The sequence below is a fragment of the Cetorhinus maximus genome, chromosome 18 (assembly GCF_964194155.1).
Source record: "Cetorhinus maximus chromosome 18, sCetMax3.hap1.1, whole genome shotgun sequence".
Taxonomy (NCBI): Eukaryota; Metazoa; Chordata; class Chondrichthyes; order Lamniformes; family Cetorhinidae; genus Cetorhinus; species Cetorhinus maximus.
The window spans coordinates 18136970-18154047 of NC_135896.1; positions in this window are offsets into that span (position 1 = coordinate 18136970).

The following is a 17078-nucleotide window of genomic DNA, read 5'->3' on the forward strand; positions in this document are numbered from 1 at the left end:
AACAAGCTGTCAGAGATCAATGGCTCGCTGTCTGTAAGAAGCCCAAATAGGAGTGCCGGCTCAGGTGGAATTCTAACTCAGATCTCCCCAAGTCCACGGCATAGCTCACTAACGCATTTTGACAACAGCAACCCAACGTGCATCATTTTTATGAACAATATGCAGTGGATGCTCTAATGGAATAGATTATGAGAGGGAATCTTTATTCATATAGTGGAATTGTGACTGGAGCTGATATTCCGCTGCCTCTGTGCTATAACACTGGGGACACGGGCAAGGGTGAGTTTGGCCTGAGGATAATCCAGTAACTGTAAAGTTAGATGGTAGTGGTATTTAGGCGTGATTTACTGTTTGATGGAGAAGCAAATCTTTCAAAGGCAATTATGCACTAAACCCTTCAGATGTACCCTGTGAGGGAGTGCTTTGTACCATATGAGATTAACAGCACAAAATTCACTGCCACCCCAATAATTTTAAAGAAAGGAGGGTGAGAGAATAGAGGGAACTATAGGATAGTTAGCCTGGCATCAGTTGTTGGGAAAATGTTGGAATCCATTATTAAGGAAGTGTTAACAATGCACTTAGAAAAGCATAGTATGATTAGAACAAGTCAGCATGGTTTTACTAAAGGGAAACCCTGGTTAACAAATTCACTGCAGTTTATTGAGGATGTAACTAGCAAGACAGATAAAGGAGAACCAGTAGATGTGGTATCCCTGGATTTCCAAAAGGCTTTTGATAAGGTGCCATACAAAATATTAATAGGCAAGGTAATTGCACATGGAGTTGGAGGTAATACATTAGCATGAGGATTTGTTGACAGATAGGAAGCAGAGAGTGGGCATAAATGGGACTTTTTAAGGTTGGCAAGTAATGAATAGTGGAGTACCACGAGGGTCAGTGCTGGGGCCTCACCTATTTACAACCCATATTAATGACCAAGATGAAAAGTCAGAGCAATGTACCTAAGTTTGCTGATGATGCAAAGCTGGGGGAAAGTTAAGCTGTGGGGAAGGCACAGTGAGGCTGCAAAGCGATATAGACAGGTTGAGTGAGTGGACAACAAGATGGCAGATGGATTATAATGTAGCAAAGTGTGAAGTTGCTCACTTTGGTTGAAAGAATAAAACATTTGAATATTTTTTAAATGGTGAGAAACTTGTAAGTGTGGATGCTCAAAGAGACTTGGGTGTGTTCGTACAAGGAACACAAAAAAGTTAGTGGGCAGTTACAGCAAGCAATTAGGAAGGCAAATGGCATGTTAGCCTTTATTGCAAGGGGATTGGAATACAGGAATAAAGAAGTCTTGCAGGAGTTGTATATGGTTTTGGTGAGGCCACACCTGGAGTACTGTGCACAGTTTTGGTCTCCACACATTGGTCTTTGTATACTTGCATTGCAGGTGGTACAGTAAAGGTTCACTAAATTGGTCCCTGGGGTGGGGGTGGGGAGGGTTATCCTATCATGAGAGGCTGAGCAAATTGGGTCCATTTTCTCTGGAGTTTAAAAGAATGAGAGGCGACCTCATTGAAACATAGAAATTTCTGAAGGGGCTTGAGAGGGTAGATGCTGATAGATTGTTTCTGTTGGTCGTGGAATCTAAAACATGGAAGCACAGTCTCAGGTAAGGGGCCAGTCATTTAGGACTCAGATGAGGGGAAATTACTACACTCAAAGAGTTGTGAATCTTTTGATTTCTCTGCCCCAGATGCTTGTAAATGTTCCATCATTGAATGCATTTAGGGTTGGGATAGACAGATTTTTGGTCTCTCAGGGAATCAAGGGATATGGGAAACTGGCAGGGAAGTGGAGTTGAAGCCCAAGGTCAGCCATGATCATATTGAATGGTGGAGCAGGCTTGAAGGCCATATGGTCTACTCCTGCTCCTATTTCTTCTGTTCAATGATGGATGGAAGCTATTTTTTCAAACAATTGCATGAGTAATATAATATTTTTTCTAATCCTTTGATATGCATTTTCCATCAGTTATTAAAATAACAAAGCTTTTCATTTCAATTGGCATTAGCTACTACAACCTGTTCTTGTACTTTATTGCTGTGCTCTCATGCTCTGATCTGATCATAATTGTTCTGTTTTCCATTATGAACTTCAAACCAAAATAATTCATTCCATGGCATTTTGCACCCATGAATGCAATAATTAGATGGCATTTTCCATTCTATGGTCAATGATTCTGAAATATCTAGATTAATTTTAGGGTCTAACTAAAGGTAATTTTAAAATTAGAGAGGAGGTTCAAGGCAAGGGTTGCATTTTCTGTACTTGCGTGGAAAGCTGCCATGGGAAGGAGAGTTTGCATTAGGGCTATTGAGGAGTGGACTAGGTTGTCGCAGACTTAATGGTCCCTTTGAAATGTTGAAAGTGGAGGGGAGGGGAAGATGTGTTTGGAGGTGGCACCAGCACCAAACCAAGATTGACAGAGCCCTCGACCGTGTCCATCCCATTTCCTGCAGAGTTGCTCTCAACCCTTCTGCGCCCTCCCAGAACCACAATAGGCTGCCCTTGTCCTTACCTTCCACCTCACCAGCCTCTGTAATCAATGGATCATCCTCCACTTCTATGAATGTGATTCATCTGTCTTTACCAAGGAAGAAATTGCTGCCAAAGTCAAAGCGAAAGAGGAGGTAGTTGAGACACTGGATGGATTAAAAATTGGTAAAGAATGAGGTATTAGGAAGGCTGGCTGTACTTAAAGTTGATAAGTCACCAGGACTGGATGCGATACATCTTAGGATACTGAAGGGTGTAATGGTCGACATTGCAGGGATATTGTCCATCATCTTCTATTCCTCCTTAGATACCGGGATGGTGCTAGAGTACTGAAGAATTATAAATGTTACAACCTTGTCCAAAAAGTTTATAAGGATAAACTCAGCAACTACAGGCCAGTCCCAGCCACCGGCCTCTCCATCAAGACCCCCCCAACCCTCTCTCCTCACTTCCCCGGGCCTCACCTCCTCGCCCTGCCATGGGACCATGTGTGCTCACCTGGTCCTGGACTCCAGAGTTTGCATTTAGGGACTGCTTGTATTCCCGGTCCTGGCCGCTGCTGCTACTGGCACTGCTGGGATTCACTGCCAGCCAATCTGAATGGAGCATTAATTGACTGTGGGACAGTCAGTATTGGTGGGGATGCATTCCCTACTGAATCTTCAGGTGGTGGGGAGGAAGCCCTGTCACCTGAAAAATCCTGCCCATGAAATTGACTGAGTGACAGGAAACGCAGTGGTAAATGATTGTTTTTCAGACTGCAGGAAGCTAAACAGCTCAGTTTCCCGGGGGCAGGATCTTCGGGTCCTTGGGCAGGCGCATTGGGAGGCCTGGGGAATGCCCGCGAAACGGGCCGCCTCCCACGATCGGCCCCTGACCATGATTTCACGCTGGCTGGCAAATTAATGGCCAGCCAGCATGAAACGCGTGCTGAAAGGCTTAGTGCTGCCGGGTGGGGGCGCAGGAGGAAGGCGAGCGCTGAAGTCTGCACGGGGTGCGAGGGATCGTGCAATGAAAGCTCCCTGAAGGCAGAAAGCCTCCTCAGGGAGCTGAAGAATTTAAAACCATGAAATAAAGATTTGGGAATGCAGGAAAAAAAGTCCACACATCAGACTCCCTCACATGAACATTTGGATTATAAAAATTCTGTCAAAACATTTTTTAAAAATGAATGTCGGAAACCTCATCCCTCCCGCGGATGAGGCTTCCTCAAAAATCCAAAGGCCACCTGGCCGATTCACCTGCCTGCCAACCCTAACGTTGGACGGGCAGCAAAAAATCGCACTTAATTAATACATTAATGGCCTTAATAAGCCTCTTAATTGTTGACAGGCACGCTGCCGACTCTCACGCGTGCCCGCAGGCCGAAATATCGCGCTAGTGCACCATGACGTTGGGACGCTCGCCTGAAGTCATCACGAGCTATTTTACACCTGAACGGGTTGGGCGTGTGCCGGCACGCAGGGCGTAAAATTCTGCCCCAGGGATCGACATAGACACCACTGCTCCTCTTGACCTACACTGATGAGCTAGACTTGGGTTTACAGGATACGATTTTGTGGCAGCCAGTGTACAATGCAGGACAGTATCTGTGGTGCCGCTTGGTATCTGAACCTTTCATTGAAGCTCAGATTGTGATACCGACATTTTTGGTCATTTTAGCCTGTTTTCTTATAAAACACTTAAAATGATAGGCATGAACTGGCAGCTTTACTTAGGGAACTATAATAGTGAAGAATTGCTTCTCCCTCAAGTTAAATTATGTTGATATCACCATTTTTCTTAATTCAAATATAATGAATTAATTTTTTTATATTACTATTGATGACCTTAGATGGGCTTAACCTCATTATCTATTTGATGACCTTCTGTGGGAACATGACGTGTAATACAACTTTAAGAAAATGCGAGCAGATTGACCACAGCAATGTAACGCGGGCTACCATGTTAATGTTAGTCTAGAGTAGGGTCTGGTTGGAGAAGCACACGTCATAGTGCTCTGTTGTCTGTGTAAAGAAATAGCATGTGCTTCATTTCATATTGGTTTCTGCATCTGCAGTATATTGTAATTGACTCACAGCTGACAGATAAGCATGCAACCGGTTCACGAGCAAAGCGACCCCATAGTAGAGCATAACAATTTGACTGCTTTAACATTGTTAACTGTTAACTTATGCAATTGCATGCTTTGACAAAGGACTTCATGACTAATTCTAGACAAACAAGGACTGCAGTAGACTGTGTAAGACAATGGTTGGTTGAATATAGGTAGAGTGGAGCCAAGCAGGCTGTGTGATGAGTTTCGGGTGATGCATATTGTGCACAACAGAGCTATAAAGAAAGGGGGTATCAATGAGGGAGTGAAGATATGCAACACCAACAGATTTGAACATGACCTCTCGTGCTGTGCTGCTGTCCAGAGACTTAGGTGGCAGATATCAATTTTGATTCTTTTAACTGTTGCTTGATATTGTGTGCATGATGGATTCCCTAATGTTACAATAAAGCCTTGCTACATCCAATTGGAATTGTGAAACCGAACCATTGACAGGGTGACCTGGGGCCAAGCGCTCCTGACACAGGGATCCTGCAACACGGATGGGGAAAGCCATTTGCCCCATCTTAATTCATCTATTCAGAATCACCCTAGAGTCTCCTACGCTTTAACATCCATTTTTCCCAAAATTATTATACAAGTTAGGTTATCTGAAAATCCATTCCATTTGCTGAAAATGTTTCGTATGAAGGCAAGCTCCCTGATAGCTATCTTAAATTTTATGATTATTTCATTTGAAAGAACATATTTATTTTAACCAAGCAAGGTTTATTTCAATGCTATGAATTATTTCTATGAATTAGTAAAAAAGTAACCTACTATATTGCTGCCAAATACGATCAGGTTTAATGTATATTTGATCAAGAATAGTTTGTTGAGCATTTCCCTCTGACTTGTGTGCCTTCAAAGTCAACCTTATCTTAACACCTCAAATGCTCCTTCGACAGTGCCTTCCAAACCTGTGACTTTACCTCCTCATAGAACAAGGGCAGGAAACGCATGGGGACACCCCCTACCTACAAGTTTCTCTCCAGTTACACATTATCCTGACTTAGAAATATTGAGTGCTTGAGTTTTTCTTGTTGAGTTTGCTTCCTTGGGAGGTAGCCAGAGGTTTAAATGAGACAGACCCAGAAACTGCTCCTCTTAGATAGGCACAATTGTTGTCCTACAGATTTCCTCTTCTCTCAGCTGTGGATGAAAAAAAACAAGCAGAAAAAAAAAGAGATTCTGAAATCTAGTAATTGGATTCCAGCTTGGTAAATTTGCCTGCAACTAATTCATTGAGAAGAAATGTCAGCGTTAATCACACAGAAACCATAGTTCCTCAGTAGGCATCCCATTTTGTCATCCGTGCGTCCATGGAAAGAAATTCTGGACACCACAACTTTTTCTGGGAACAAGATAAGACCGTCAAACGCAGGTGATGCTTGGGTCAGCATTTCATCCATTGGGAATAGAGGTTACAAGTTTCCAGTGCTTATTTCCGATATTGGAAATGATTTCCCAAAACCATTAAAAGTAGTGATTAAGCTCATTAAGTCGAGGCTGTAATACAGTTTTCGCATACTTGAGGATCCTGCAAAGCTCCAGCCCAGAGCTGGCATGATAGTGACAAAGGCCGGGATTTTCTGGCCCCATCATGGCGGGACCCGCTGTGGGAGATTCGGCAGCCCAGCCAAAAGTCCATTGACTTTCAGCGCGGCCCAGACGATCCCGGCAGCAGGTGGGGCCGGGAAATCCCACCAAAAGCCTGTGTCATAATCAGCAGCAACACTGCATAATAGAGGTTTGTTTGCTGATGACTGCCATCATCCTTTTAATTGAGGAGCTGAATGAATGGAAGTCTTGAGAAACTGTGCTCGCCACACATGACAGTCGAAGCAATCTCCCATGCCAAAGCAAATCAAGTCACATACTGATCTAGCTCACACTGGATAACTCACCCATGAAAACAATTTAACATTGTAGAACTGTATATGAAGTGCTTTGAGGCATTTCCAAGAGATATGATAAGGCACTACATAAATGCGAGTCTTTCAAGTTTTCCTTTCCGGTACACATCAGAAATCTTACACCTGTATCAGTACATTACAATTGCAGGACGCAGAGAATTGCGGTTAAGTGTTTTTCCTTTTTGTAACATCAGCATCCATTCCCATTGTGTAAAATTACTCTAAAGGCATCAAGGTGTATGGTGAGAGCACAGAGTATAGCGGTAATATAGAGGATCAGTCATGGTTATATTGAATAGTGGATGTTAATCAGAAATACATATAAAATACAAATAATGGTGATTAGAAATAAATTCATTACGTTCTTTACATGAGTGAAATATGTGCATATTAACACTGCTACAACCATGTGAGGAGGGGTAAAAACGAGTCCATTATCCTACCAGTTCAGGTCAGGGTTTTATGTGAATTTAGAGAGGATGAATTTATCTACTCAATGTCTCTGCTTAGGCATTGACGTGTTGATTGCAAAGAAATCAATCTGACAGGTGCTCTTGAACTTAAAGCACAAAGGGGTTAGTTTTTATTAAAAACCCATCCAGGTAAAGATATAAAAATATTTAAAAAGGTAAACCCATGCCCTGACCTCCGCAACACACACACACACAAACACACACACGTACACTACAAGTTGAAACATGTGAAGTTACTTTTCGGCCAAATTACAATTCACTGATAAAACAGTAAAAAGAAGGGGGTTCGCTGTTTATGAGTCTTTCGCTGGTATCTGTAGCTGAAGCAGAATTTTTTTCATTATGGTCTTGAAAGTTCAGTGGAACTGAAGCCCATGTAAACTATAATTTCTGAAGACAGTACCTTTTTAAAAACATAATCCATCTTTTCCAAAAGTCAATGATTTTATTCACCTGAGGTCCCTTTTGTGGAAATTCTCTATCTCTGTGCTGGATTTCAAACTGTCATAGAGATAGGGTCTTGAACTTGGGAGAGAAGGGGAGAGGGAGAGTATTACTGCTGTATTGGCAGGTTCCTTCTAGACTACTCCTTAGCAGCTTGCGTATTGGATAAAAGAGATTTCAAAAATGGTTATACTAGTCTCATGACCTCTCTCCCCATAATAATTTCAGAAGGCATTTGTTTAGCTCATGTCCAGACAGACCGTGACTATTATTTTATAGCCAAGGTGATTAGATTCTGTAGTGTCCCAGCCATTAATTTCTGAATGATCAACATCAATCTTGATGAGCTAGGAAGGACATTTTCCATTTTTTGAATTCATTCATGGGATGTGGGCTTTGTTGGCTAGGCCAGCATTTATTTCCCACCCCGAATTTTCCTTGAGAATGTGGTCGTAAGCTGCCTTCTTGAGCCGCTGCAGTCCATGCCGTGTAGGTATACCTAGAGTGCTGTTAGGGAGGGATCTCCAGGATTTTGACCTAGCGACAGTGAAGGAACAGCAATATATTTCCAAGTCAGGACGGTGATTGGCTTGGAGGGGGACTTCCAGGTGGTGGTGCTCCCATGTATCTGCTGCCCTTGTCCTTGTATCTATATATCTATTGCCTTGGTAGACTTTCTGTATCTGCTAGAGAGGTAGCTTTATAGAAATGCAAATATAAGGTCCAGTGCAGTTTCCGTAAATCTTTTGACATAGTTATTGACATCAGCAGGTGTGAAATTCCATAGGAGGATATCTGGGAATATCTTAATTGTATTCGATATTGGAACCTTCCAGAAAACTAGTCAACATGTAATACTAGATGTCAGATAACTTGTGGCAGCCATCTTAAGTCAATACCTTTGCTTGCTTTTTAAAAGTCCTTTTTAAACAGTTCAATATATGTTTAATCAGCTGATGAAATTAAAGGTTAATATCAATCATGCATAGGTCACATTATCATAACAAAATGCATTGTAATGTGAGATGGCCATCCAACCTATCCTTTGAACCATCCATCAGTTTACTCATTAGGGTTATGAAACATTAGCCCCATGCCCACTTTTTTAACAGGAATTCATCTGGCCCCTTTTTAAAATTTGCCATGGTTTCTGTTGCAAGTGGAGAGTGCACAAATTAGGGTCGTATTTCCTGAAATTTAGAAACTTAAAGGGCAATTTAATCAAAGTTTTCAAGGTATTAAGGGAATTGAAATAGCTAAAAACAGAAAAACCAAATGGTTGGCGAGGCTGGGACTAGGGGAGATAGCCTAAAAATTGGAGCCAGACCTTTCAGATGTGAAGTTAAAAAATATTTCTACACACAAAAATTGGTAGAAGTTTGGAACTCTCTTCCTGTAAGCAGCAATTGATGCTGATCAATTGTTCATTTTAAATCTGAGATTGATAGATATTAAACCAAAGATAATTATGGATATGGGGCAAAGGCGTGTATATGGAGTTAGGTCATAGATCGGTCATGAATCTCATTGAATGACAAAGCAGGCTCAAGGGGCTAAATGCCCTACTCCTGTTCTTATATTCCTATGTCCCATTATCCTTGTTTGCAATCTTTTCCACGCTATCACCCTATCAGTAAAAGAAATCCTAACTTTCCCTTTTTCTTTTGTTACCTTTAACTTGAAACTGTCCCTATTTACTTGAATCCTGTGTCTGATGGAAGAACTTCGCTCTGTCTAATTTCTCTATTTTGCCAGAAATTTTAAAGGTTTCTACCAAGTCCACCTTGATCCTCAGTATATTTTAGTCAAGGTTTAGCTCTTTTACACAATCTCAGCATGGTCAACCTTTCCTCATAACCCACCTCTCTAAGTTCAGAAAACAACCTCAAAGACTTCTTTTGGACACCCTTCAATAATGCACAGGCAACAGCATGTTGAGTTACAGCATCAAATTTATAAATGAATCCTCACAGTAGCAACTCATTCTCATCCACAAAAGAAAGCAGAGCCAAGGTAAGTGCCATTGGCTTTCTTATACACAACAAGGAATATATTTCATATTCTTTACCCGCTCCATGATCTTCTTAATTAGGTTTAGGCATCCCATTTCCTTTCAGGATTTGACCCTCAGGAGGCTTTGGGAAATTGAGAATTCGCTTACTTCCATAAGTCTAGGGTTCCTTGATATTTTGACCCTGTAAAGCATGTGGGGTAGAAACATAGTCTTCAGTGTTGCTACACAACTGGAGGTATTGGATTGTCTGCCTGCCATATTTCCTATCCGATAATGAACTCCATTTATATTAATTGAACTGAATGTGGTGCGGGATGTGCAATGGGCAGCCAATGCACTACTGCCCATTTTATGCTGCCACCTCGCCCTCTCCCCACCCCACTGTTTTGTGCACCAGGGACCATTACCCTTTTATATGTATTGTATTCAATTCAGGGTGACCCATATGGAGAGAAAAAATGGCCATTACGTCTTATCATGGGTGAAATAATGGATGAAATTGTGCTTAACATTGTTCCTGAAAAAGCAGTAATGACAATCATAAATAATTAAGCTCAACCAATTTAAAGCAAATTTACTTAAAAGCTATTTTAATCTCTGTACAGATATTTGTCTGTTTATTTTTATGCCCTAAATTTAATTAAATAGATGTTTCAGAGCTATGCAGATTAGAGATCCAAGGACCAATGTTCATGTTCTATTAACTATAGATAAAAATAATGGGCAACATTCCCTCCCTGTCGGGGGGGTGAAGTGTGGGAGCGGGCGTGGGCGGGCGGGCTTCCGATCGGCGCCCCCGATTGGGGGCGTGCCGCCATTTTACGTGGGCAGACCAATGCGCTCCCTTTGCGGGCGGAGGGGGTTTCCCTCAGCCGGGAGTGCGCTCTTTCACTCCCACACAGATCTCCCTGAGGCAAAGTGCCGCCTCAGGGAGACCGGCTCTGATTTAAAACCTTCAATAAAGGTAATAAAAAAGTTTCCCTGCCATGTCCCCTCATGTGACGCTGTCAAATGAGTTGGGATATGTCCATAACTTTTATTTAATCATTTGGTAAAAAATTAAATACCCTCATGAAGCCACATCCCGCCCGTGGATGAGGTTTCATGCTTTTACTGAGGCCCGCCTGGGCGCTCCCAGCCTGCCCGTCAACCTTAAGGTGCACGCCCGATGTATCCCCGCGTTATTTTACTTGTCGGCGAGAGGGCCCCACCCCCACACGCTAACCGGAAGATGTTGCCCAGTGTTCCAAATTTAATTTACAATTTAAGATATGTCCTATCAAGGGGGTGAAAGGTTAATGGGGGTCAGCAGGATTGTGGGATTGAGGTTGCAATCGGATCAGCCATGATCTTATCGAATGGCGGAGCAGGCTCGAGTTACCGAGTGGCCTACTCCTGCTCCTAATTCATAAGTTTGTATTTGGTACTTGCATTTCTGATCCCAAAGGGAGATAGTAATGTTTTAAAGTTTTATGCATCATCCTTTCCATGGATAACATGTAAGATGACAATATTGAAAACTTATCCTCTTCACCCCCTTAAAGAAACTTCCAACTTAATATTCAAAAGCATGAAGATCAAGAATCTGCAAAATTGGAATATTTCCTCTTTAACCCAGCATCAGCTATAATATGGGACGGTGGTTCAGGGCACTCCATTAAAGTTTTTGCAAGTCTAATTTGTGACTCAGAAACAGTTGTAAACTTGAGCTTTTTTTGTAAGCCAATTAATTGAGAAGTGTGAAATAAAACAAATGAATCATTTTGCAGGATGAAACTCCATTAACAAATGAAAAGGAAAAGGTTTGCACCTGTATCAGGCCCCAATCTTCCAATGTCCAGAGCAGCGAAACCTGGATTTAATTCTGTGTTGTGCGCCGGGTCCCTGCGGAGGTTCTGGCGCATGCACATGCGCTGAAATTGCCTGGGAAGGTTAAAGTTCCAATAGGCTGATTTGCGTTGCCCTGGACACTGTGCAAAAATCTCCGACACTGAATTCAGTGTCAGATCTTGCGCCAGCTCACGGGACATACCTGGATATTTATGTTGGAATGTTACACTGGTCAATATCTGGTATAATTCCGAGATTAGTGTAACTGAACTGAGCAACACAATCGACACCCCCCAATCACCCACTCCCCCCACCCTGACCTGAGACAACAATACTCCTCCGACCCGACTATACCCTCCAAGCCAACTATCCCACTGACCCGACCTGACTACCCCCTCGACTCGACTAGCCCCTCAACCAGACCATCCCCTCGACCTGACTATCTATCACTGCACCTCATCCAACCTCGTGGGATCTCTTATGTCCACCTGAGAAGGCAGAGAGGGATTTTATGAACATCTCATCCAAAAGCGGCATCTACAACAGGGCAGCAATCGCTCAGTACTGAAGTCGATTGTCAGCCTGAATTCTGGGGCTTAAGCCCATGTGGCTCAAATTTCTGGAGTGGGACATGAACATACAACCTGTTGACTCAGAAGCAAAAGTGCTAACACTTAGCCAAGACTGACACCTAAATGACTTGAATTGGAAATGAAATGCCATATAGTATGACAAAGGATTTACAGCAAAGAAATAAACCATTCGGCCCAACAGGTACATGCCGGTGTTTATGCTCCTTGTGAGTATCCTCTCACCTCATCATCTAACCCCATCAAAATAACGCTCTACATTTTTCTCTCTTATGTACTTAAGTGTACTGATGTTATTCATCTCAATTACTCCATGTGGCAGTTTGTCCACATTCTAACCACTCTTAAGTCTTTTGTTGGATTCCCGTATTGGGTTTATCAGCGGCTATCTTGTATTTATGGTCCCAAGCTTTTGTCTCACCCACAAGTGGAAAAACCTTCTCTACGTTTACCCTATCAAAAGCTTTCATGATCTTGAAGACCTCTATCAGGTCACCCCTCAGTCTTCTCTTTGCTAGAATAAAGAGCCTCAGCCTGCAATCTTTCCTGATAGGCAATGTTTGAGTTCTGATATCCTGCGCTTTGTAATCCGTGCTGACTACTCTTTATTATAGTTCCATATTCTATCTCCCCCTTATACTCAGTGGCATTTCCACCACAGAATCCTGCACCATCAATATCCTAGGGAGGGTCGGGGGAAGGGGGGGTGCTGTGGTGGGGGTGGTGGGGGGAAGGTCACTATTGAGCAGAAACCGAACTGGACCAGCCACATAAATTCTCTGACTACAAGAGTTGATCAGAAGTTAAGTTTTCTATGGTGAATAACTCACTGCCTAACTCCCAAAAGTCTTTCCAACATCTACAAGGCACAAGTCAGGAGTGTGATGGATACTCTCCACTTGCTTGAAAGAGTCCTACTCCAGAAACATTCAAGAAACTCAACACTATCCAGGGTAAGGCAACCTACTTGATTGGTACCTTATCTGGCCTTAAACATTCACTCCCTCTGCCATTGATGCACAGAGGGTGTCATGTGTACTATCTCCAGGGTGCACTGCAGGAACTCGCTAAAGTTTTGTCAACACGCTTTCCAATTCAGCAACCTCTGCTAGCTGGAATGGTAAGTGCAGCAGGTGCATGGCAATGCCATTACCTGCAGGTTCCCTCCAAGTCATAACCACCCCGACTTGGAAAGATGCTGCCGTTCTTTCACAGTCGCCAGATCAAAATCCTGGAACTCCCAACTTAATAGTACTATGGGAGTTCTTCATCACATGAACTGCAGCAGTTCAAGAAGGCTTCTCAGCACGACCTTCAAAATGGTGATTAGAGATGGGGAAGATTTCTGGCTTAGCCACGATGCCCAAATTCCATGAATGAATAAAAAGCACAAATTAGGTTTCCAGGATTCCATCGACATTCAGCTAACTGGTCGATAGTTCCCAGGACTTGTTCAATCTTCTTTTTGGGTTTTGTAGGAACTGCACCCCTAGCCAACCAGTTCCAGGATAGCTACAACACTGGCATCTGCCTGGCAGTGTGGGAAATTGCCCAGGTGCACCCTGTACACAAAAAGCAGGGCAAATCCAATGCAGCCAATCACTGCCCTATCAGTCTACTTTTATTCATCAGTAAAGTGATGGAAGGCTTCAGCAATGCTATCAAGCTTAGCAATAACCTGCTCACAGATGCTCATTCTGGGTTCTGCCAAGGTCATTCAGCTCCTGACTTCATTACAGCCTTGGTTCAAACATAGCCAAAAGAGTTGAACTCCAGAGGTGAGGTGAGAGCAATTACCCGACATCAAGGCCACATTTAACCGAGTGCAGCGTCAAGGAGCCTTAGTAAAATTGGAGTAAGTGGCAGTCAGGGGCAAAAGTCTCCACTGGTTGGAGTCATACCTAGCACAAAGGAAGATGGTTGTGGTTGTTGGAGGTCAATCATCTCAGTTCCAGGACATCACTGCAGAGGTTTCTCAGAGTAGTGTCCTAGACCCAACCATCTTCAGCCACTTCATCAATGACCTTCCTTCCATCATAAGGTCAGAGGGGAGATGTTCACTGATGATTGCACAATGTTCAGAACTTTTGTGACTCCTCAGATACTGAAGCAGTCCATGTCCAAGTGCAGCAAGACCTGGACAATATCCAGGCTTGGGCTAACAAGTGGCAAGTGACATTCATAGCACACAAGTGCCAGGCAATGATCATCTCCAACAAGAGAGAATCAAACCATCACCCATTGACATTCAATGGCATCACCATCACTGAATTACCCATTATCAACATCCTGGGGGTTACCATTGACCAGAAACTGAACTGGACTAGCCATATAAATACAGTGGCTACAAGAACAGGTCAGAGACTAGAAATCCTGCGGCGATTAACTCACTTCCTGAATCCCCATAGCCTGTCCACCATCTACAAGGCGACAAGGCACAAGTCAGGAGTGTGATGGAATATCCCCATTTATCTGGATGAATGCATTCCAACAACTCGCAAGTAGCTTGACAGCATCCAGGGCAAAGCAGCCCACTTGATTGGCACCACATCCACAAACATTCGCTCCCTCCATCATCGACACACAGTAGCAGCACAGTACCATCTACAAGATGCACTGCAGAGACTCACCAAGGCTCCTTAGGCAGCACCTTCCAAACTCACAACCGCTACCATCTAGACAGACAAGGGCAGCAGACACACGGTAACACCACCGCCTAGAATTTCCCCTCCAACCCACTCACCATCCTGACTTGGAAATATATCGCCGTTCCTTCACTGTCGCTGCGTCAAAATCCTGAGACTCTCTCCCTAACAGCACTGTGGGTGTACCTACACCACATGGATTGCAGCGGTTCAAGAAGGCAGCTCACCACCACCTTCTCAAGGGCAATTAAGGATGGGCAATAAATACTGGCCTAGCTAGCGATGCCCACATTGCATTAATCAATTTTTTAAATTAGCTTTACGCCAGTTCTCTGGCACTATTCCCTTTTCTAATGATTTTATTAAAAGTCATAATGTCGCTATCTCTCCCCCATCTTATTTTAATATGTGTAGCTGCAATTCATTTTGATTCGGGACATTGGGTAGAATTTTGCACAGAGGGAGAGATCTCGCCCCATGGCTGAAAAGTTGGGGGGCAAGTCGCCCTATTTTACAACTATAATTAATTTATTAATTTTAAGTTAATTGGCTCAGGGAGAGACTTCTGGCCATCTCAGGAGAAGTCCCACTCCAAAAGCTGCTGACCAATCAGTTGGCTGGTAGCTTTCTAGTCCCAGCAGGGCCACTGGGATCAGTGGCCAGTGCTGGGAGTACAGGCAGTCTCCATTGTTGGAGCTGGCTAAAAAGATGAGTGGGGAGATTTTGCTAGGACCAGGCTGACAGTCCCTGGTGGTTGGTGGGGAACTGGGCAGTGCAAGTTTGAAGTGGGGGAATAAGCAGGGGCGGGCAGTACTGTGGTTAGGGGCAGTGCCTCTGTTTGGGATCAGCGTGTCTAGACAGAGGGATTTCCCCCATCCCCAGCTCCCAATAAGGCTGCCAGGGTAGAATAACAATGGCAGCTGGAGGATGCCCTTAAGCAGGCATTAATTGGACACTTAAGTGCCACAATTGGTACCAGGGTAGGGGGGACCGTCACTGTTTTACCCACCAGTCTAAAATACCAGCAGAAGCAACTAGCTGATGGGCGTGTGCCCCTGCCATGCCATCCAATTTTATGCACCCACTCCGCCTGCCAGCCCACTCCAGGGTGCGGGTTGGGGGTTAATTTCCACCCATTGTTTCACTGTTGAATTCTCTGAGTTAACCTATGTAGTTTCAAAATACAAATAGTAATCTGGTTGACTGAATCCACATTCCCTTTATCCCATGAATACTTTTGCAACCGTTACAATGATCTTCAAATCTGATGTGAAAGCAAACATCTGAAAGTGTGTAACAAGGTGAATCAGATGTAGGAGATAAGGAGGGAAAATTGGGATGGTAAGGTGAAGAAACATCAAAGGACAAGGGCAGCTGATGAATGGGAGCCCCACTACCTGCAAGTTCCCCTCCATGTCACACACCATCCTGAACTATATCACTGTTCCTTCGCTGTTGCTGGATTAAAATCTTGGCACTCCCTTTCTACCAGCCCTGTGGGTGTACCTACACCACATGGATTGTAGCAGTTCAAGAAGGTAGCTCACCACCACCTTCTCAATGGCAGTTAGGAAACAGCAAAAAATGCTGGCCCAGGCAGCAATGTCCACATCCCGTGAAAGAATTTTAAAAAATCAAAGGGAAATATTTTTAGGAAGGTACTGAAGACGGCAGAGATGCAAAGACTAAGTGGTTTTTGTCATGTTATTATGATATAATCCTTGGGCTTATTTACTGTACAAGACACAAAGTACCAATTGTTCAAAAGGAATTCGGTAAACATGCTGTGGGTTTGTTTATTAAGACCAGGCACATGAGAACAGCCAAAGAGAGGTATAAGGCTTGAAGGCATTAGAGCTCTCTCTGTGTGTGTATGTATGCACGTGCTCTGCTCAAAGCAAAAGTGAAACATAGACTGGATCACGTGATTAATTTCACTTCTAACGATGTCATGCTGATATCCCCTAAAGGCATATTACAACAACCCCCTTTCTTTTTAAAGATACTTTCCCTCCTCCCAAAGAAGTATCACTATTTACAATACATGTTCATGTTTAGTTACCATTTACTTAAGTATATAGGACTGATGAATCTACGAGTCTCTACAGCGTAACGGTAATCTGTTGGTATGCCCAGGTCTTGTAATGCTAACCTTGCCTGGAGGTTTCTTTAATTGCTCACAGAGATCTATGGGATTGTCATTCTTGGATGTTGTTCCTGGTTGCATTTAGGATCTTGTCCTAGATGCAATAGGACTGCATGGTGGTTGAGGAGCTGGAATAGGTCTGATTTGTCCTCGGTTACGCCTCATTGCTGTGCCTTTGTGTCTGGTGACTTCATAGGACCTTGGTTCTGAAGAAATCCTTGTCACCTCGGCTGATTGCCAAGTACCTTCTGTGGGACCCTGGAAATGAACTTGCTGTCCTAGCTGTAAACTTGGCAATTCTATAGCCACGTTTTTATCATGCATGTTAGTCATCTTCTCTTGCAGTTTTAAAAGTTGCTCTCTAGTTTCTAAGAAGGTAAACTGGTGCACATTGGTCTGCCAAACATGAGCTCC